At 38.5% G+C, this 22,660-nt stretch overlaps 1 long non-coding RNA gene across 1 annotated transcript; it reads right to left on the bottom strand.

Annotated features, from left to right (window-relative positions):
* Positions 1-229: 229 nt before the first annotated feature.
* Positions 230-21,229, bottom strand: LOC143647313 (uncharacterized). Its single transcript, XR_013157973.1, has 3 exons — positions 20,549-21,229; positions 13,493-13,569; positions 230-616 (listed from the first exon to the last, which is right to left on the bottom strand). It is a non-coding gene; the product is annotated as an uncharacterized LOC143647313 (long non-coding RNA).
* Between the last annotated feature and the right edge of the window lie 1,431 nt (positions 21,230-22,660).

Raw genomic sequence — 22,660 nt, 5'->3', positions numbered from 1 at the left:
GAGCAAAAACTGCTGTTGCCCAGAGACAAGCGCTATTAAATTTTGGTGTGTTTCCCTGTAGCCATTTCCCATGCACACATTTTTTCAAATAGTTGAGATCATATTTAATATATTATTTTTGACCCACCTTCTTTTTGGCTTAATATTATAGCAATCATTTTCTCTTGTCCTTGAAAACTCTTTTTAAACAAAATTTTTAAAATTTAAAAATTTTAATAGCTGCGTTAACATACAATCCTGCGGATGTCTTACAATTTATGGAATCATTCCCCCATTGTTGGACATTCAGGTCGTCGGCTGTTTCTGTCCATTAAAAATAAATTTGCAGTGAACATAAGTACTTAAAATTATTTATCTGCATTTCAGTTTATTTCCTCAAGATAGCGTCCTAGTAGAGAAGTGACTGGGTCATAGGGCATTAACACATTTAAAAACTCTTGAGACATTGTCAGATTCCTTTCTCAAAAGATTGCTTCAACTGCTTCTTGCACCAGTGCCAAGTTCTTATCAGAATGTTGAAGCCTGTGGAGAGGGGACGCCCACTCCTCATGGCCTGGACTCGGGGTCAGGAGAGCTGTACTAAGGCTCCCGCTCTGCTGCAAACCAGCTGTGCAACCTCGAGAAAAACAGGAGAAAACAGTAATGATAATTTTTACACATCTGTAAACCTTAAATGATTTTAAAATCACTTTCACACGTATTATCCTTTTTGACCCTCACAACCACTCCCCGAAATAACAGGGAAGTGTCATTTCCATTTGAAAGATCAGAAAATAAGGCCCTAAATTGTTCACTGATTTTTTTTTTTTTCAGGGTCAAAAGCTGGTAAATGGCACGGATTGTACAACTTCTGGGGCCCATTTCAGAATAATTTCCATTATGATTATATTATTATTATTATAGCTTTCATTTCACCTTGTCATATAATCATTCTGGATCTCAAGTTGAGAATTGTTCCAGAACGGGGCTTTTCAAACTCGACTGTGCACGAAGATCATGTCACCTGGGCATCTTGTTAAGATACAGACTCTGGTGAATAGTTCAGGGTGGGGCCCAACATTCTGAATTTCTAACAAGCTTCCAGGTGATACCAATGATGCTAATCTGCAGACCAGGCTTTTTTCATTTTTTTAGCAGTTTTATTGAGATATTTTCACACATCGTATAATCCCTCTGAAGTGTACAATCAGTGGTTCACAGTATCATCACATAGTTGTGCGTTCATTTCCACAATCAACTTTATAATATTTTTATTATTCCAAAAAAAACCGCAAAACATCCTATGCCCCTTACCTACCCCTCATCCCCCAACAGTGACCCCCAGTATTTGTGTGTTACATTAGTTCCTGTTGATGAAAGAACATTAAAATACCACTGTTAACTATACATACCACACTTTTAATAGCAAGCTCTGAGATAGTATCTTAAAACGCCTCTCAGTGACAATATTCCATATGTCAGGATTTTCACCTAAGCTCAGACTGTGTGATATGTATAGAAGTCATTTATCTATCATAGAAAACCTGCAAGGTTCCAGATTGAATAGATCAGTGGATGCAGATATGTAACTTAGTACAGCCTGGACTCCATAATTTTCTACCACGGTTTTCAGTTTCAAGCTAAGAAAACAAACAAACACGCGTCCAATAAAGTTCTTCCAAGCTAAGAACACAGATTGCAAGACCAGTCCAGGACCGAGTGAGATGTCTAGAGGGGAGGCAGGAGTTACGTGCAAGGGAAGCTATCTAAGAACGCTGGAGGGTAGGACTAAATGCTGGCTGTACCCACACAGGGGGTACAGCCAGGGAAAGGCAAAGCAATCAGGAATAAGTCACATATTTGAGGGATGGTGAGTAGACTCATTTGGGAGGAATGTATAATTTTTGTAGGGAGATAAGCTTGGATGCGTGATTTCAGGCCAGATTTGTTGGATTTAGACCTTTATCTAATAGTATTCAGGGATGTACTGCTGGAAACTTTACAGCAAGGGAACGACACGATGAAAATGGTTTTAGGAAGATGATTTTGGAGTGTTAAAAGACCAATGTCATATTTAGACAGGAGAGAATGGCAAGGGGAATAAAAATGAAGAGGTACCGATGTAAGAGACGAATTCAAGAGCTGTTATGAGGAATAAGAAATAGCTTGACTGTACTTGTTAGTTGCATGTGACAAGTGATGGAAGAATTGAAGGTGAATCTCTGAGGTTTCAAGGATGGGTGACAGGAAGATAAAGGTACCAAATCAGCAAAAATAGGGACTTCAGGAGACATGCCAACTTAAAACAGTTTCCTCCAGATAAACAACCACAACAATAATTGCCCCACCCAATCTCATATCTTGGCATGGCCCACAGTACTATGATCATAGTAGCAGAAGGAAGATTGGTTTGAGATCATGTGCTTTCATTTTGTTATCATTAGTTATCATTATGCCTTTTATATTTAACAAAAGTTGCTGGGCTTTATCAGGAGGGCTGACGGGTGTGTGCAGATTTCTGCCTCCTCTCTACCCATCCTAAGAACCATCAACACTGCAGACTGGACTGGACAGAGAAATGTGTATGTCTGGGTCAGGGCCAAAACTACTGGCCTCTATGGGAACAGACCTGAAAGAGTGGCACCCTGAATTCCAGCTGTCTGCATGCTCTCAGCGCACACACCTTTGTCAAATCATATTCTAATTCTGGTTTCACTGATATGACTTAGCATGATCTGCCAGAAACCTCCTTGTCGGAATCTGAAACTCCATTACAACTGAGTTCAGCTCACACATACACTGGCTTTGTTGCCTCACAAAGGTCCCTCTGCCCCCAGAATAGCACAGTTAGTTGCAGCAGAGGGTGGACCTTTGTACACCATTGACATCTTCTTCTTGCCAGTGCTCGTGGGAGCCTGGAAGGAAGAAGCCCAGACATGCAAGCAATTTTCTCCTCTGCTCATCAATTCACCCCATTGTCTTTTTTGGTGGTTTATCCTCATACCATAATTAGAAGGTATTTTGGAAAGTTCTGAGATATAATTTATAGCTCTTGCTGCATAGACAGAAGATTTTTAATTAGAATAAAAGCATTAATGGAACCATTTTCAAAGAAGTTTTTTTTTTTCCTTTTTTTTTTTAGCCAAATGCCAACTGGAATAGTTCCATGTGTGCATTTTTTCTTCTCACTTATGATCATGGATAATTAACAAGAATTTGTGCCACATATACACAAACACACAATTCAGAGCACGAAAATAGTACTGCCATTGTTTAGGGTTCAAAACAAGGGCTAATCCAATAAACCAAATAAAATAGTTTCTTTCCCTTTGTAAGAACCAAATTTATCTATGAGATCGACTATATTTCAATGATAGAATTTATATGGCATCACATAGCAGGATTCATCATAAATTTGTCGTCAACTACCAAGTGAGATGGGATTATGACATGAAGCCAACGAGAAAAGGATTTATTTCCATTTCGTCCCCTCCCCTGGCTTCTGATGGAAGCACAGTTAGTGGTGGGAAAGATTTTCCAAACCTAAGGAAATGGCAGATGCAGCTTCAGCATCTGGCACAGAAGAGATGAGTAACAAAATCCGTTTTCATTTGACTATAAAAATAACTGACATGTTTTTATTAAAAATTCTTCTCAATCATTTCTTAAGCCAGTATGCCTGACAGAGGCATGGAAATCAGTTCAGCTGTATCTTCAATCACAGGATAGCCTCAGAGAATGGGTATTTGATTTAGAGCAACTGATTATTTCAACCACAGTCACACAGCAGGAAGTACCCTAAACCAAGTAAATGCCCCCACAACTTGCATAACAACAAACACACAGAAAGAGAAGATAAGACTGTGAAGGAAACCAGCTAGATTTCATTTGTTACTTCAGCTGCTTGGCCAGATATTTTGAAATACCCTTTTTTTTTTTTTTAAGTTTCTTATCTATAGAACCAGCTGAGTTCTTTGAAATGTCATTTCTCCATGTTGACATTCTAAATAATGATTAAAGCTTAGTTTACTGGCTCTGTCCAAACACAAGATGAAGTAGAGAATCTAAATAAATCTCTGGACAATTTGGGCTAAAAAGTACTCTTTTTGATTATTTGGAGCTCATTTCAGCTTGGTTCAGTTTTAACAATGAAGTAAAACAGACTAAAACAATTTGTGTTGCTTCAGGCTTTGCATTTATGGTTTGCGATATGTTCCAAATCTTTCAAAATATCAGATTCATTAAGTTTTATATAGTCAAAATATCATTTGAAGGTAATATAACGTGTAACTGTTCATAAGGTTTCTCCCATTGGCCTCAAAATCTCAACTTGTTCATTTTTTTTTTTTTACTTTTGAAACATAAAACATATTTTAATGTATCCATGTGAATATGAACATTAACAGATTAAAATTTCAATTAACTTTTGTTTGTCATATTCACATCATGCAAAAAACCACACCAGAGTAAAAAAGTGAAAAATGCCAAATGAAGAAAAAAGCTCTAGAATTCCTTTCAAATGTTAAACTTGTAAATGAAATGGCAATAAACTTATGTACTACAACCATGCTATGTGCTAGAATTTTCACTTAATTTCTACTTGTCAAATACAATTGTAGACAATAAAAAATGAAACACAGAAAGAAAAGAAAAACAAAGACAAAACCAAAAAATACAAAAAGCAACTATAAAATTGTCATCCCATTTTGATAGAACAAGCAACATTCATAACTTAATCAAGGGAGTGCTATTTGACTTTTAACCTACCACATCCATCCTCCCTTCTTTATCCCAGGAACCTGTTTTATTTTGTTCAGATCATTTTACATTCTGAAATGTCCTGATTTATTCATCTTTATGCCAGTTTAAAGTATTATACATCCCAGAAAAGCCATGTTTTAATCCTGATCTAATCTTGTGGAAGCAACCATTTCTTCTAATATAATTCAATACTGTAGGGCACAAGCTTTGATTAAATTATCTTCACAGAGATGAAGCGTGCCTAATTGTGGGTGTCACCTTTTTATTAAATGGAGATGTAACTGCCCATTTGGGGTGGGTTTTGATTAGTTTACTGAAGTCCTTTAAAAGAGGAAACATATTGCAGAGAAAGAAAGAAATGACAGAGACCTCAGAGCTGACAGAGAAAGCAGATGTAGATGCTTGGAGAACAGTTGCTTCAGAGAATATAGACAGATGTTTGGAGATGCTTGGAGCCCAGCAGATGTTGCCATGAGATGTTAAGCAAGACAGAATCTGGAGAAAGCCAAGAGAAGCCGAGACATTAAAACCAGCCCCAGAGCAGCAGTGAGGAACCCATGCATGTAGAGACTGAAAACAACAGAGCCCAGGAGCAGGGGACCAGCAGTTGCCAGTCACATGATGTCCCAGCCAGCAGGTGTTCCAGACAATTTGGTCTTTCTTGAGTAAAGCTACCCTCTTGTGAGCACCTTAATTTGGGCATTTTCATAGAATTATAACTGTAAACTTGTAACTTATCAAATTCCCCTTTTGAAAAGCTGTTCCACTTTTGGTATATTGCATTCCAGCAGCTTGCAAACTAACACAATCTTCCAACTGCTGGTATTTCCAAATTTATTTGAGGGAATTCTGGCGTGTTGTCTACAGGGGATCTAGTCAGTGTCATTGTCTCCTTTCTCTATCTCCAGCACTAAAATGATTTCTTACATGATAATCAAGCCAGAAACACTTATGAAAGAATTAAGGAATGTATGAATCTCTTTCCTGTCCTCCAAAATGGCCTTATATCCATATTCTCCAACATCATATAGGGGTTCTAATTTTGTAATTTTCTGGCAAAGCCTATCAAGATGAAGAATGTGCATCTACAGAATGAAGCCCTAACTGGGTTTATGATATTTGTAATCAGGGTGTGACCCCTGGAATATAGCCCTTCTTAGATTTATTAACTGTTTTTAAATAGAATGCAAAATACAGGTTTATATATGATGAAAATAAGCTGGAAAGTGTGGAAACTAAAGAGAAGAGCAAAGTGCTTTCCTCTGAAATCTTTTTGAGAAATTGGTTGACCTGTGTCTTAAAATTTGGAGGACCATCTGAGTTCTCCAAGCAGTAAGTTGTGAGCATATCACATTCACCTATACTTTCATAAGCCCTGCTTATATTCAGACATTTGTTGTATCAAAGCAACTTTTACCTCATTATCTACATTTCCTATTTTTAATGAGTCCTTTTACCATTTGAGCTTTGAATCTGTTTCAGTAATTTTAACTGTCCCCTCCAAGATTCTATGCCTGTACTGTGCAATACTGTAAGCCCTCGATTTGAATTAGTGTTACATTTACATTGACTTTAAAAAAATAAAACAAAACTAAAAGTTCAGCTCCTCAGAAACACCTGTTTTAACAGTCCCCTCCAAGATTCTAGATCTGTGTTGTGCAATGTCATAAGTACTAGCCTCAATTTGCTATTAAATTTACATTGATGCTAACACAATCAATTAAAACTAAAATTTAAGCTCCTCAATAGTGCCAGTCAAATTTTAAAATCTCATTATATACATGTGGGCAGTGGTTTCTGTAAAGGACTGTGCAGAGATATATGCAGGGATGGAATACTATCTTTACTGCAGACAGCACTACTTTGGCAAGTCGTCTGCATATTAGTATTTCTTCTATTTTTTATAAATATAAAATAATTTACTTTCTCCTTCTCTCTTAATTGACCTCTATGTCTTTCTTCAAATGATATTTTCATTGTTTTAACTTCATAAGGTAAGTATGCATATTGTTTAACTGGTATTTTCCACAAAATGAGGCAAAAATTATCCTATAGTATTGGTTTAATTTTATTCACCTTTCAGATGTACTGCTTTCATGTGCAAATTTCTTCTATACTTGTGGATTCCATTCTATCTTTAATATTACTGAATTTTTGGATATATCAGATGTTGAACATCAATAAATGTTTTGCTTTGATATATGATTGTTCCAATCTTCTAGCTGCCAGAAAGCAACATACCAGAAAATCAATGGCATTTAAAAAGCTGCATGTTCACAGTTTTTAGGCCGAAAAAATGTCCCAATTAAAATAAGTCTATAGAAATGTCCAATCTAAAGCATCCTGGGAGAGATACTTCGATTCAAGAAGGCCAATGAACTTCAGAGTTCTTTTCTCAAATAGAAAGGCAGAATGGTGAACACAGTCAGGGTTTCTTTCTTGTCTGGAAGGGCACATGGTGAACATGGCATGATCTGCTAGCTTCCTCTCCAGTTCCATGGGAGGCATTTTTCTTCATTTCCAAAAGTCACTGGCAAGTGAACTCTGCTTCATGGTCCTGTGGCATTCTGTCCTCCTTCTTTCTCTCTCTGAATCTCCAGGTTTCTCCCCAATATTTCCTCTTTTATAGGGTTCCAGTAATCAAGATCCACTTGGAATGGGTAGAGACATGTCTCCATTTAATCCAGCTTAACATCCACTCTTGAGTGAGTCGTATCTATGCACGTGGCCCAAGTACTCCACGAGTTCTGAGCGCCTCCTCCGTGGGTCTCAACTTGTTCATTTTTAAGTCCCCGGAAACATGATTTAAAATGTTCATTATGACATGAGTATTCTCATGATACTGATATTTTCCTCATCTTGCAGTTAATATAAAGGCATTATAGAAGGTAGTCTCAGCATTGATGACAAACTGTATTGTAATTTTTTGATTGAAATTTTTATTGAGATAAAATAAAAATTTTTATTATTTTTTCATGTGCAATTGAAAGAAATAATATAGCAGTCTCTTGTACACTTGTCGCAGTTTCTCCTGGTGTTACTAAAACTATAATATCATAATCAGGATATTGACGTTGATCTTTTTTTTTTAGCCGAATGTCTTAGTCAAATTCCAACTGGAATAGTTCCATGTGTGTATTTTTTCTTCTCACTTATGATCATGGATAATTAACAAGAATTTGTGCCACATACACACACACACACACACACACAGTTCAGAGCACAAAAATAGTACTGCCATTGTTTAGGGTTCAAAACAATTTATTGCTAATCCAATAAATAAATCCATCTATCTTATTCCGATTTCCCCAGTATTGCCTGTACTCATTTGTGCGTGTGTATTAAGCTCTGCACAATTTTATCACCTGAGTTTTGAGTTTCCACCACTACAGTCAAGAAACAGCAGGACCATCACCTCAACGATCCCTTCTGCTGCCCTTTTACAACCACACACACTTCCATCCAAGCCCCCAAAGTGCATGATTTTTTGTCCTCAGTTATTTCTGTGAGTGGATTGGAAAGGCGATGTAGATCATGCTTAAGAACCCACGCTCTGGCTGGCAGGAGGCCAGGGTGCAACTTTTTTTGGTCGTCCTGCACTACGGTTGCTGCCCAAGTTCCAGCCGAATGAGATCAAGGTCATGAAACTGAGGTGAGCCGCAGGGGAAGGCCATGTGTGCCCTGGCCCCAAGATCGGTCCCCTCAGTCCGTCTCCAGAAATGGTGGGTGATAAGATCGCCAAGGCAACTGGTCACTGGAAGGGTCTAAGGATAATGGTGAAACTGACCATACAGGACAGACAGGCCCCTAGTTGGAGATGTACCTTCTGCCTCTACCCTGATCATCAAAGCCATTAATAACCACCCAGAGACAGGAAGAAGCAGAAAAACATTAAGCATAGTGGAAATATCACTTTTGATGAGACTGTCAAAATTGCCCAAGAGGTGTGGCACCCGAACCATTAAAGAGATTCTGGGGACTGTCCAGTCTGTGGGTTGCAATGCAGATGGTCACACCCTCATGACATCATAGATGACATCAACAATGGTGCAGTGGGACACCCAGCTAGTTAAATACTACAAAGGAAAATATTACAACAAAAGATTATTTGACAGCCAAAAAAAAAAAAAAAACAAAAAATGAAAAGAATAAAGAAAAGAACTTGGGCTCTGAAGCCCCACTGCCTGAGTTTGAATCCTGACTCTGCCACCATGCTAGGTAAACTATATACATGATTGTATTTAACGTTCAGAAAAATTCTGTAAGTTAAGTATCCTTGTCCCCATTTTTACATAAGAAACTGGCACTAAGAGAAAGTAAATATAATACAGTATTCGCCAAGAGTAGAACACTCTGCTTTCCCCACAGTAGCAACCATATTAATTAGAAGTGTTGCGGTTGGGTAGTGCATTTGTTGTTAAGCTGTTGTCTCGGTCTCAAACCTCCCTTCCCTGACACGGCTTTGTAACACAAACCACAATTCTCTTTTGCCTTTTGGCACACTTTATAGGTTCTGCCGAGGGGGTGCCTAATGAACAAGGGAGTCGCCCCCTCCTATTTGCTTCCTGTTCTAGTCCCTGTCATCCTAGAAATAGCTCTTTACAGTGGCTGTGGCAGTTCCTTCCAGTAGCAGCAGTTGATCCCACTTTCTAGGTTTTCCACATTCCCAGAACCAGCCTCATTGCACCCCCTCAGTGACAACAACACCATTTATCCAGCACCCCTCATCAGAGGTCTGAGTCCCAGCTCAACCTGGTTCCTTCCCTGAGTTCCTGAGGAATCAGGCAAATGGTATCTTAGATCTCTGGGCTCTCTCCAAGGTTCCAAATTTTAATAATCCAACCTCCATCCTTTGTTTCTTCAGTCCACGGAGTGGTATTACTTCATGAAGTTAATACTGCTATGATTATATTAATGTTCTCCTTTTGCCTTTCCAATTCTCTAGTACATGGTAAACGATCCTTTATATTACATTCTCTCTGTTAAAATAATTGGTTTGATTTCTGCCTCCTGATTGGACCATGAGTAACGCGAGCAGCTAGCTCATAATTTGGAAATTTAATTGCAAGATTGAAAATGTCGCAAAATTGTTCACTTTACCAAATAGAATATGTGATAATGTTAAGAAAAAAAAATTTGGAAATTAATAAATAAGGCAAAAGAAGGACTTTACTGGGTGCATGGGTAGTTCAGTGGTTAGAATGCCCGCCTTTCATGTGGGAGACCCGGGTTTGAGCACTCCCCCCGAAAAAAAGAAAGACTGTATGTCCTTTCAGTATCATACTGGCACTGTGTAAGTAGCTTCCCCACATATTATATAATTCTCTAGGGGAATATATCTTTGTTAACTACTATTTATTATTGCTTAGAAGCCAAACTCCATGAAATTAGACATAAATTCATAAAAGACACATAAAGTACAAATGATTCTTAGTTTACATTAGGTTCACTCTTTGTGTTGTACTGTTCTCTGGGTTTTGACAACTGAATAACGCCATGTACTCATCATTACAGTATCATACAGAATAGTTGCACTGCACTAAAGCTCCCCTGTACTTCACATATTCATCTCTCCCTGTTTCTCCCTAACTCCCTAACCTCCTGGGAACCCCTGGCAACCACTAATACTTTCACTGTCTCTATAGTTGTGCCTTTTCCAGATTGTCATATAGTTAGTACTGAACCATATATAATCTTTGCAGACTGGTTTATTTCACTTAGCAATATGCATTTATAGTCCCTCCATGGCTTTTCATGGCTTGATAGTTCAGTTCTTTTTATTGCTAAATAATATCCCATTGTATGACTACACCAGAGATTTTTTTATCCATTGTTAGGTAAAATAAAATGGCCACTGCATTGGGTGTTGCCAGAAGAAGACCCCTTTCCAAGATGGGCTTGCCCAGAAGAGAAAAACAATTGACCTGCAAGGGTTTTCTGAGAAAACAGAACACATTCTACAGAGTTGTTAATAAGCAACGCCTGGTGATAAAAACCAATTTCAGTCCAATAGAGAGAGCTTATCAGATTGGACAAGCATCCCATATGATCAATATATATCTGCCCCCCACTTTGTAAGACCTGCCCTTACAGGTACTGTAAAATGGAAACTTAATGTTAGCCCATCAGAACATTTTCTCACTTGCTTTCACATTCGCCCTATATGAGCTTCCCCTTTCTACTTCTCAGCACCTACTTCCCTAATGGGATGCTGCCTAATTCCTGAATCACTCAGCAAAGCTGTGAGAACCTAAATTACATGAAAAGTTTTTCTTTCATCACCATTCATCTATTGAGAGACATCTTTCTTACTTCCAGTTTGGGGTACTTTATGAGTAAAGCTGCTATAAAGATTCATGCATGGATATAAGTATTTTTGTGTGGATATAAGTTTTCATCTCTTTTGGGTAAATACCTATGAATAGGATTGCTGAATCATAAGTACGGCTATGTTTAGCTTTGTTAAGAAAGTACCAAACTGTCTTCAAAAATGGCAGTACGATTTTACATTCCCATTAAGTTTTTTTTCTTTTTAAATCTAATTTAACAATCACATTCTTGGCTCTTTTTTTTCATAAATTATGTATACTTTGAACCTGCCTTGCCATCCTGATAGCTCCTTAATTAACACGATATTATTGTATATATATTAAATATTAAATACATATATATAAAATCAATATTTGGCATGTGTTCACTTAAGTGAACTTGTATAAGGTCACACTTTGCACTTCCTAAAAATTAGCCAACCACGAATTGGTTCTACTTTGACAATAACAGCTCATCATACCTCCCAAATGGAGGTAACCCTACTGATTCACCATAGGAAGAAGATGTTTTTGTCATTCTTCTATTCATGTCGATGACCTAACAGTCACACACAAATTTCCTAAGAGTCCACTTACATGTAAACCGGCTCAACAACCCTATTAAAAGCTACTATTTCACAAGTACAAAAAAAAAGCAACTGGTAAACATTCTAGTGAACTGATCCATAGATTCATGTCAAAAATGTTTTAACTTGGGAACCAATCACTGGATAAATGCTAAGTCATGCTAGCATTTATCGAATAAAATAAAATAGAAGTAAATTTCTCGACCCACATGTTGTTCTTTTTCTCTGTAATTTCGTGGTCTCATTAAGGGAGAGGATTGAAATCAAGTCTCTGCAACTGAGTCTTAGACTTATCTCCAAGAAATAAAATCCTTGCTGGCTTTTTAAGTCTACATGTTGAATTCTGACATCGCATGGACTTCCACAGTCAAGGCAGAGAGAGAGAGAGAGAGGAGAATTCCATGTCTGGTAGTCAGGGAAGCTAGAATGCATGGTTTGAATGTCAAGGGCACTCTTGGGCTTGCTGAAAACCTATTCCGGTTCTTCCATTTTCAGACTGTTAAACTGAACTCTATTTCCCTCCAGCCTTAAGTTATTCCAGACCATGGGTAGAATAATTTGCCCTCCCAACTTCCTCAGATGGGGAGCCATTGGGCAGATGGCTGGCGCACACATACACACATACACACACCCCAACAAATGTAAAGGTCCCAACATAAACATTCATTCTCATGAGTGTTCCAAGGATTTTAAAGGCTTTGGTGCTGTAAAAAAATATTTAGTCAGCTTGTGACACCTACAATCCTGCTCCTGTTTCAGGTTAAAAAAAAAAAAAAAGGAAACCATACTCATTTCTTCCTTCCACAGTTCAGTGAAGTTCCAAAACATAGAAAGAATCCCTTCGCTTGCCTCCCTGGTAGAAATGTCTGGGTTGGGACATTCCTTTGGCCACTTCAGCTGAAAACTGCATACCTCTGGGACGAAAGCATCCGTGCCCCAGGCTCCTGTCTCAGAACTGACTGAGAACTGCCTGCAAAGATAGGAGAACTCTGTGCAACACCACCCACCCCCCACCCCGAGAAAGCAGCACAAAACCACATCTGACCCCAAGTGGAGGTTGCCCTTTCAGAGAGAAAGCACAGCTTCCAAGACACTGTCAAGCCTCAGGGTCCCTTTTTATTTTGATTGCTAAGCAGGTAACCACATTCACAGATTACTTTTTTCTAGTTCCATCCTATCCACGGAAATATAGGAAAATCTTTTATCCAGTGAAATGGGACAGTTGTCAGTATGGCACTCTATGGTAATCTACTCCAAGGAGATATCCTGACAAATGAAGAAACCCTCCCTCTAGGAAATGGAAGAGCTGACAGCGGCTGTTTCCGCCCAGGATGCTCATGACCTTGGCTGTTGGGCAGCAGCAACTTGTACTTAATATGTTGCTTTATTTGGCAATGAGTGAGTGAGGAAGACAAGAGTATTAATAATAATAATTGACATTCGAACTTCCTGGGCATACCATGTACTTGTACCCAAGTGCTGGACAGATTTTCACAAATGATTATAAGTGTGTGTACAGAAATAAAAATTGCCCTGATCTTAAATCATTCATTTTCCTTTGTCCCAGCCAAACACATTTTTGTTTCTGTGGCATTTGAATCAACTCCTCTTTCTTTTCCTAGTTTTGGCATTTGAAAAAGTTCTGTGTCATGAAATGACTTTCTGTATTCTGCAACCCATGCCGCAAAGCCTTGGGGCATGCCCATTAAAAATACAACAGCAAAGAACTAAATTTGATGATTTTTCCATCGATTAAATAATTTCCATCAGCAAGCTCCTTGCAGAAGGATACTTCCAGCTCTCTGGTGACTCAAATGCCATAAATTTGTTGTCTTTGTAACTTGTGGTATAGCCCACCTGCTGTCATCTTGGTTTTTCACTGGAGGGTTTTGGTTGGGAGCCATTTGTTGTTCTCTCTCTCTCTCTCATCCCTCCTTTGTTAAAAAAAAGAAAAGAAAAGAAAAATCAGCAAGGCCGTAGGTGGCTGGGAATGCAGAGGCCCTTACAAGAGTTCCCTGTGGGTGTTACCAGTTGTTTGTTAATGCCTCCAGAAATGTAATATGCCAGAAATGGGCTGGCTTTTATAAAGGGAATTTATTAAGTTACAAGTTTTTAGTTATGAGGCCATAAAAATGTCCAAACTAAGGCATCCAGAGAAAGGTACCTTGACTCAAGAAAGGCTGATCTGGGAATGCACATGGCTGGCATCTGCTGGTCCTTTGGCTTTTGGTGTCAAACAACTTCTCCAGGGGTGTTTTCTTTCTACATCTCCAAACTTCACTGTCTGTGTTGGCTTTGAGCTTTTTCAAAAACTGTTTCCTCTTAGAGGACTCCAATAAGCGAATTAAGACCCACCTTGTATGGACAGAGACCCATCTCCATGGAAACCATCTAATCAAAGGTCCCACCCACAACTGAGTAGGTCACATCTCCATGGAAACAACTTAATCAAAAAGATTTCACTCAAACAATAGGTTTGACCCCACTAGATTGGGTTAGGACAAAGGACATGGCTTTTCTAGGGTACCTAATAATTTCAAACTAGCACATGTGGAATTAAATTCTGGGGCAACTGAAGTCTGTAGCTGTGGAAATTTTCCTGGCATGTTAAAATCTATCCACAAAAAAGTTTACCAGAAAAGGAATCCCTGAGATGAGGTGCTGGTTTCTGCATCTTTGCATAAGATAGTCAAATTTCTGAGAAAGTTCTTAGTTCTTTAGTGAAATAAGCTGACATTACAGGATTGAAGGATTTATTGCCTCAAGACTCTGATGCTCCAGAAACTTGTCAAATCCGCCACGTGTTTAAAATTGAACTCCAGCTTGGAGTCACATGTGTTGATGGCTCCTTACAAACAAATGGAGAAGTTGCACTTTAGAAGCAAGTGACCTTGCTTTAAGGAACTCGAGCCTCAGCAGTTTGCATGATTAATACCGTGGAAATAACACATTTTAGGAAGTCCCCAGAGAATGCAGTTTATATATCTGTATTAGTCAGGTAAATAGAACCAAAAATAAAATCTACATTATATAGATAGATAGATAGATTTAGTATAGGAATTTACTCACCTCATGCAACTGTGGGGATAAGAAAGTCAGAATTAATCCATCACTGGAATTTTAGCAGTAAGGTAAATATAAAGTTTCATCATTTCTATATATTAAATAAATGTGTATTTTTTTCAGAGACTACCATCATTCTGCCATCCAGTTATTCATGGTAGGTGTAATCCAAGTAGGATGAAAGGAGACTTGGAGGGTTCGGAACTTTGGAACTAGGATAGCACTGCTTTAAGAAACAACAAATAAAAAAACAGTCCAAAGACCACCACATCAGAAAATATTGAGATCTTAAAAACGTAGGTTTCTCTGCTCTATCTCTAAAGGCTCTATCCAGTATCTGGGGAGAAGCCCAGGAATCAGTACTTTTTCAAATGCTTTTCAGGTAATTTCAATGTTCACCCAGGCAAAAAGCTGGCCTTAAGGAGTTCCAGCAAGATATCATAAGGAATTTTGGTAGGTTCATGAGCACAGCTCAGCTGCAGATGAGCTATAAATAAAGCAAACATCTAGCACCCAAAAAGTCTTTTTTTAAATTTTTTTATTTTTTTTTTATTAACGGAAAGAAAAAAAAAAAGAAATTAACACAACATTTAGAAATCATACCATTCTACATATGCACTCAGTAATTCTTAACATCATCACATAGATGCATGATCATCGTTTCTTAGTACATTTGCATCGGTTTAGAGGAACTAGCAACACAACAGAAAAAGATATAAAATGTTAATATAGAGAAAAGAAATAAAAGTAGTAATAATAGTAAAAAAAAAAACAAAAAACCCTATAGCTCAGATGCAGTTTCATTCAGTGTTTTAACATGATTACTTTACAATTAGGTATTATTGTGCTGTCCATTTTTGAGTTTTTGTATCTAGTCCTGTTGCACAGTCTGTATCCCTTCAGCTTCAGTTACCCATTATCTTACCCTGTTTCTAACTCCTGCTGGACTCTGTTACCAATGACATATTTCAAGTTTATTCTCGAATGTCCGTTCACATCAGTGGGACCATACAGTATTTGTCCTTTAGTTTTTGGCTGGACTCACTCAGCATAATGTTCTCTAGGTCCATCCATGTTATTACATGCTTCATAAGTTTATCTTGTCTTAGGGGGCCTGTTCCAGTCCTGGGTTCCTTGTCTTCAAATCTATTCCTTAGACCTTTCCCTGTTCTCCACAATACAGCAGCAGCCCTAACCCCCGCAGGCTGTTTCCCAGGCCCCTGTGGACTGACTTCAGCAGGGCTCAGTTAATGAGAGGTTGTGTCTAGAAGGCAGATGAAAGGGAGAAGCGAGGGCATTTCTCCCTCTTCCTCTTTGCCTGCACCTCCTTCTCTGCCTGGGACTGCATTTTCTCCATGCCTCCTGCTTCCATTAGACAGGCCTGCTGTGGTTCTTGTTTCCACTCATTGACCCCAGTCCCTGAGCTCCAATTATATCCTCTCCTTCTTCTACCCCTCCAGCTGAGGGATTGAAATGGCTTCCTGCTGCTGCTAATATCTGGGATGCTTGGCCATCCCCTGTTGGCATCCCAGTACTCCATCAGCCATGTAAACAATTTTCTTCACTAAATTCTTTCTATTTTAAATTCGCAGAACAGTTTCTGTTTTGTTTTTTTTTTTGGATCCTGACTGGTATAGGATCCCAGGCACAGAGCTAGTTAGCGTTCTGAATCAGGCCTCCAGCCAGTTCAGAGGAAGGGAGGACCAGCAAGAGTCAGGCAGAGAGGGCCCCAAGTCATGGGATGGGCCCCAGAGTGGGTGCCTTTGGATTCTCCAAATGTTTGGTGGCGCTAGGTGCCTCATCATAGACATTTTTAAAACAGATCACAGAGGTACAGTGCCTTCCTTCTAGAAGCTGTTGTGCTGGAGTATGGTAGCTTATAGTTGATGCTTAATAGATACCTATTGATTGGAAGTGCATAGTTAGCAAGGGAAACTATCCAATCAGATTTAAGGAGAAGAAATTGAAAGAGGTTCTTTTTCACACTGTCCTATGATTTCTTCTAGCATGAAAAGGAACTGAAAGGTGGTTATTCTAAAGCTTTTATTTTTATGTTTATTTTTATTTAAAGCACCCATAATATATTTTTTGAACTGGACAATATCTTCTTGGAATTAACCCAGGGTTCTTTTTTAAAGCTAGAAAACCAGGCCTATGAACTAAGAATTTATTTTTATCTACTTAGTAATGAATATCAGTGTCTTATTTCTGCAACAAATAGATGCTAAGGAGATAAGCATTGCATATCTTGCTACATTAAACGTCCACCATGATTTTGTACTAAAATGTTAACATACCTAAGAAAGTGAAAGCCAAGCATTATTGTGAGAACAATTAAGACTCAAGAGAAACCAAAATGTATTGCGATTAATGTATTAAATTTTCAATGTGTTCGCTAGAGTGTAAGGTATTACATTTAATATTTTGGAGTTTTAAAAGTTCCATAAAGTTAAGTTTTCCATGTAATTAGTCTCACTCAATAACTAGAACATAAAATTTTAAAAGTGAAAATAAAAAGGTTAAAAGTAGTGTCTGTGTCTTAGGAGTATTAAGTTATCATTGACTCCCCCCCTCTTTTTACTTTTTCATTTCCTATATTATTTCTAAAATGAGCATTTATCCTATTTTTAAATAGAAAAAGAAAATAAAGTTAAAATTGAAATACAAGACAAATATTTGTAAGAAAGGACAACAAAAGTGGAAATCATGGAGGAAAATTGATAAATTGGTTTGCACTATATTAAAATAAAAAACTTCTGCTCCTTAAAGGACAGCCTACTAATATACATCCAACAAAGGACTCGTTTTCAGAATATATCAAGACCTCCTAAAAATATATAAGAAAAAGACAAACAACTAGATAGAAAAAAATGAATAAAGAACTTGGATACTGCATAAAAGAGTATATCTTAATAGCTAATATTTATATAAATTATTATATTTATTATTATAATATTATTATATTTATGTAATAATAAAAAGGTGCTAAACTTCATCGGTTATTAGGGAAACTAAACCATAGTGAAATGTCACTACATATCCACCTGAATGGCTATAAAGAAAAATTTAGCCAACCAAGAATTGGGGAATGTGGTGGTTTGAAACTCTATGCACACCACAAATTCATCTTCTTAGAGCTAATCCATTCCTGCAGGTGTCAATTTATTGGATGTAGGACCTTTCTACTTTTTTTTGTTTTTTGCATAGGCTGGCACTGGGAAATGAACGTGGGTCTCCAGGATAGCAGGGAAGAACTCTGCCACTGCGCCATCACTGCCACCCTGTAGGACCTTTTGATGAGGTCATTTCAGTTCAGGCCTGGTCTTGGGTGAGTCTTAATCCTCCCATTAGAGTCTTTTGTAAGAGAAGAAAATTCAGATGAAGGGAGACAAAGCCACGAAAGCAAGACGCTAAAAGCCACAAATCCTGGAAGAGAAGGGAGAGACCATCAGAGGCCGCCATGTGTCTTGCCATTTGGCTGAGGACCCAAGGATTAGGATTGCCAGCACCTGGTCTTCAGGAAGAAAGCATCACCTTGCTGATGCCTTGATTTGAACATTCTCACCGCATCCAATTGTTGAAAGCCAATCTATTTCATGGTATCTGCTTTGAGAAGCCTAGAAAACTACAACAGTGAGGATGGGAAGCAACTGGAGTTCTCCTACATTGTGGGTAGGAATGGTACAAACATTCTGGATAACTGTTTGGCATTGTATAATAAAGCTAACCACATGCATATCTCTCACCCAGCAATGTCACTTCTATGTGTACATCCAATAGGAATGTGTTCATATGCTCACCAAAAGACATGTTCAAGAGCGTTTATAGCAGCACGGTCCATAACAGCCCCAGATGTGTTTGCTAAGGATGTTAAGATGGGGAAAATATGCTGTAACATGGGGCAAGCCCAGTTCCATCACATGGGCCTTTAAAATCAGAGAACTTCCCCTGGCTGTGGTGAGAGTGAGATGTGACTGTGGAGGAATGGTCAGAGAGATACAGTGTTGCTGGCTGTGAGGCTGGAGGAAGGGGATAATGAACCAAGGAGAGTGGATGGCCTTTAGAAACTGGAAAAAGCAAGGAAATGGATTTTTCCTGAGCACCTTCAGCCCTGCTGACACCTTGATTTTAGCCCAGTGAGATTTGTGTCAGACTTCTGACTTACAGAACTGTAAGATAATAAATACATGTTGTTTTAAGCCACTAAGTTTGTGGTAATTTGTAATAGCAGCAACAGAAAATGAATACACCTTCCTTCTCCTGATTTTTAGATGGAAATCAAACATTCTCTTTTTCTGTATGGTGTATGGCAGGGGTCACATTTCTTTTTCCATGTGAGTATCCTGTTATTGCCGCACCATTTGTTGAATTTTTTTTTATTATTATTTTCTTTCTTTTGTTTGCTTGTTTGTTTTGGGGAAGTGCATGGGCCGAAAATTGAACCTGGGTCTCCCGCATGGCAGACGAGAATTCTACCACTGAACTACCCTTGTACCCCCAAAACATTCTTTTTCTTTTTTTTTTTTCAGTTGAGGTGGAATTCATGTAACATAAAATGAACCATTTTAAAGCAACATTTAAAAAAATCTCATGCTTTCAAACCTCATGGGTTGCCACTGTCAATAGCAGCAGCGATCCTGTATCATTGAAAGCTTTAGTAAGACTGAGCGTTATGGACTATACTGGATCAAACCAAATACGCAAAGAGTAAATGACACAGTCCAAACACATTCGCTGCCCTTGGAGGCTCTGTCGTGAGGAGTGGTATTGCTTCTGCAACATGCAGAGGTCTGGGCAATTGCCCTACATAAACCTGCTCTTGGTTTAATAGTAAAAAGCTTTCTCAGCTGTCTGCACTATGGCAACACATTCCGTTGAACACTGACATCAGTCAATAACTATTTCTTGATTCCCTTCTATGGGCAAGGGAGTATTCTACATTGCGGGGAATACAAAGATGAGTAAAAAATCATTCTTGCTCTCACTGGGGTTTCCATCTTTACAGGAAATGCTAAAACAAGTCTACTACATCATGACTATAATACAAGGTAGGTAATACAATGCACTGTAAGAAAAATACAAGTTGTATACTAAGAAGGAAGAGACAGCTATTGATAGGCTCATTCAGCAATCCACAGAATACTTGATAAAGCCTTCACTTGACTTTCTGATAGTTTCATCTTTCAGAGTGGTGTTTTCTTGCCTAAATGTAAGAATGACCTGGAGTAATTTTTTTTAATGACCAAATCGAATGTATGTGAATTTCCAAGAAAGAAGTTGGATAATCTGTATATTTGACAAGCATCTTATCATCAGGGAAATTTGGGAGATTTCTGGAGTAGTGCTTCTCAAACATAATATGCATTGGCACTATGTGGGATGTTGTTAAAATGCAGATAGTGATTTAGTAGGTCTGGAGTGGAGTTTGAGAGTCTGCATTTCTAAGAAGCCCCAGGTAATGAGGATGTGACTAGTCCATGGCACATTTCCCAAAGTTCTAGTTCAGGTGGAGTGTTTCAGACCTCCTTGAGAATCTGGGAAGAGCTTTACACCCTCTCACAGCAAAATGCATAAACATAGAATTTAACATACAATTCCTTTTGGAGGATCCCTGCAGACCAAACTTGGGCCCAAGGTGAATAGGAAAAACTGCAACCTGAGTGGTGTCACTGAGGAGTGAGAATAATAGCCAACATCTATTGAGCACATACTATGTGCCTTGGCACTGTGCTAAGTGTTCAAGACAATTGATCTCATTTAATCCCCACAACAAACCTATGAGGAAGGTACTATAATTACCATTCTCATTTTACAAATAAACTGGTGCACAGAAAGTCTTAAGTGATTTACCCAAGGCTATTCAGAGGAGTTAGACTGGAACCCAAGCAGCCTGATTCGAGCTTGGCTGTTAACAACGTGGTATTGCAGTCTTAACCTGTGACAATTACTTTGAAGAGAGTAATTATATTCTATTAAAATGTGTCTGGAGAGTGAAATGTGGGCTGGCTAGATCAGAGATTCTCAAATTCTTATGGGCATCAGAACCACCTAGAATTAAACATAATGACAAAACAATGCTTGGATTCCATCTTAGACCTTCTGAATCAGAATCTGTGGGAGAAGGTGGGGTCATTTGTATGTTTAACAAATGCCCCAGATGATTCTGACGTGCAAAGTTTATTAAGCTATAGACTTTACAAAGGCAGATTTTTAAAAGCTCAAAGGAAAAAGCAAATGAAATTCATTGTGTGAGAAACTCTGGAAGGGAAGGTGGCTCTGAGGGTTAGGATGTTTCTAGAAATGCATTTCTGATTATGCCCATGATGAGGAAGAAAATTAGGGGGGACCTGTAAGATTCCTTTACAATTTCTTAAGGAGTATTCCATAATACAGTCAATAAGACAGTGACATTTTAAAATTTTATTTTTTACATGGGCAGGTACCGGGAAATGAACCCGGGTCTCCAGCATGGCAGGCAAGAACTCTGCCACTGAGCCACCATTGCCCACTCGCGACCTGTTTTTAAAAACACTGGACATAATCTAGGACCCAAAAAAGTGCTTGTAAAGGAGTGTCATAGACTGGTAAAAAGGTATCAGCAGAACTAACCCTCCTCTCCACCCCCACCCCTGCCCCCAAACAAGCTTAAAGCTAGAACAAAACAAAAACAGTGGGCAGAGTTTGATTCTCTCCTGAATTCTTGTTTCACTTTTCTTTTTCTCATTCGTTTATTCAACCTTTTTAACTGATTTTTTAAAAAATTGCATTGTTTTCAATGTGCCAGGAACAATTCTAGGTGCTGGTAATATAATGCCAAAGAAGGCCTATTTCCTTCCCTCGAGGAAATAAAAAAACCAGGCACTTCAATACAGGGATGAGTGCTAGGGCAGTGCCACGCACAATGGAAGAAGGGTACAGACCAGAGCTTGTGAACAGAAAATTGAATCAGAGGATGAGAGAAGGAAAAATTTTATTACGATTTTCAAAATAGGTTAAAGGTGGATTCTGATAATAGACCAGTAACTGGATGATAATCCTACCCAATATTTGTTTTTAAAGTACAAGATATGTGATCTCTTTATGGCTATGGATTTATTGTTTACATGGGCAGGCACCGGCAATCGAACTCGGGTCTCCTGCATGGCAGGTGAGAACTCTGCCTGCTGAGCTACTGTGGCCAGCCTGGCTATAGATTTTTTTTTTTTTTTTTTTTTTTTTTTTTTTTAAAGAGAGAGGGAGGAAGGGAAGGAAAGACAGAGAGAAGGAAGGAAGGATGGAAGGAAGAAAGGGAAACATCTTTAAACATTTTCTTGTTTTATTGTATTTTGTTTGTTTGTTTGTTTTTTACATGGGCTGGGGCCGGGAATCGAACCGAGGTCCTCCGGCATGGCAGGCAAGCACTTTGCCCGCTGAGCCACCGCGGCCCGCCCTATAGATTTTTTTATAGCTATTTTATAGGTATATAACTTACCTATTTCTGGTGATAAATTTTTTAACAGATTGTTACAGAAATAATTTGTGAGCATCCAAGAGAAAGGAAGTAGTGATCATTAGAGCCGGGTCTAAGAACAAGTCAATGTCAAATCAATCCCATATCTTCCATGGATTAGGGAACCATGGCATGGTTGAGTGGGTGGTGGGGAAGTGGAAATAATGGACGCGGATTCACAAAAAACTTTGAAAAAAATATGTATAGTATGTCTACAAATACTTTTGTGTTTGATCATCACAGCAAGCCAATTAAGAACACACAGTTTCCCTAAAACAGCAACAACAACAGAATAAAACTCTGACTCTCCAAGCTTGACACTATGTCTTGGTGGAGATGGACTGTCCAGCTCCAGGGCCCCAATTCTGATCTAGAGATTCATTTCCTTTTTATGTTTTTTCACTAACTATTGTAACTACCATACTGAGCTTCCTCATATTTGTAATCTGGCTCAAGTGTTAACAGAGCCAGAT

Source organism: Tamandua tetradactyla, chromosome 9 (genome assembly GCF_023851605.1).
Source record: "Tamandua tetradactyla isolate mTamTet1 chromosome 9, mTamTet1.pri, whole genome shotgun sequence".
Classification (NCBI taxonomy): Eukaryota; Metazoa; Chordata; class Mammalia; order Pilosa; family Myrmecophagidae; genus Tamandua; species Tamandua tetradactyla.
This window is presented reverse-complemented; position numbering and strand designations above follow the sequence as displayed.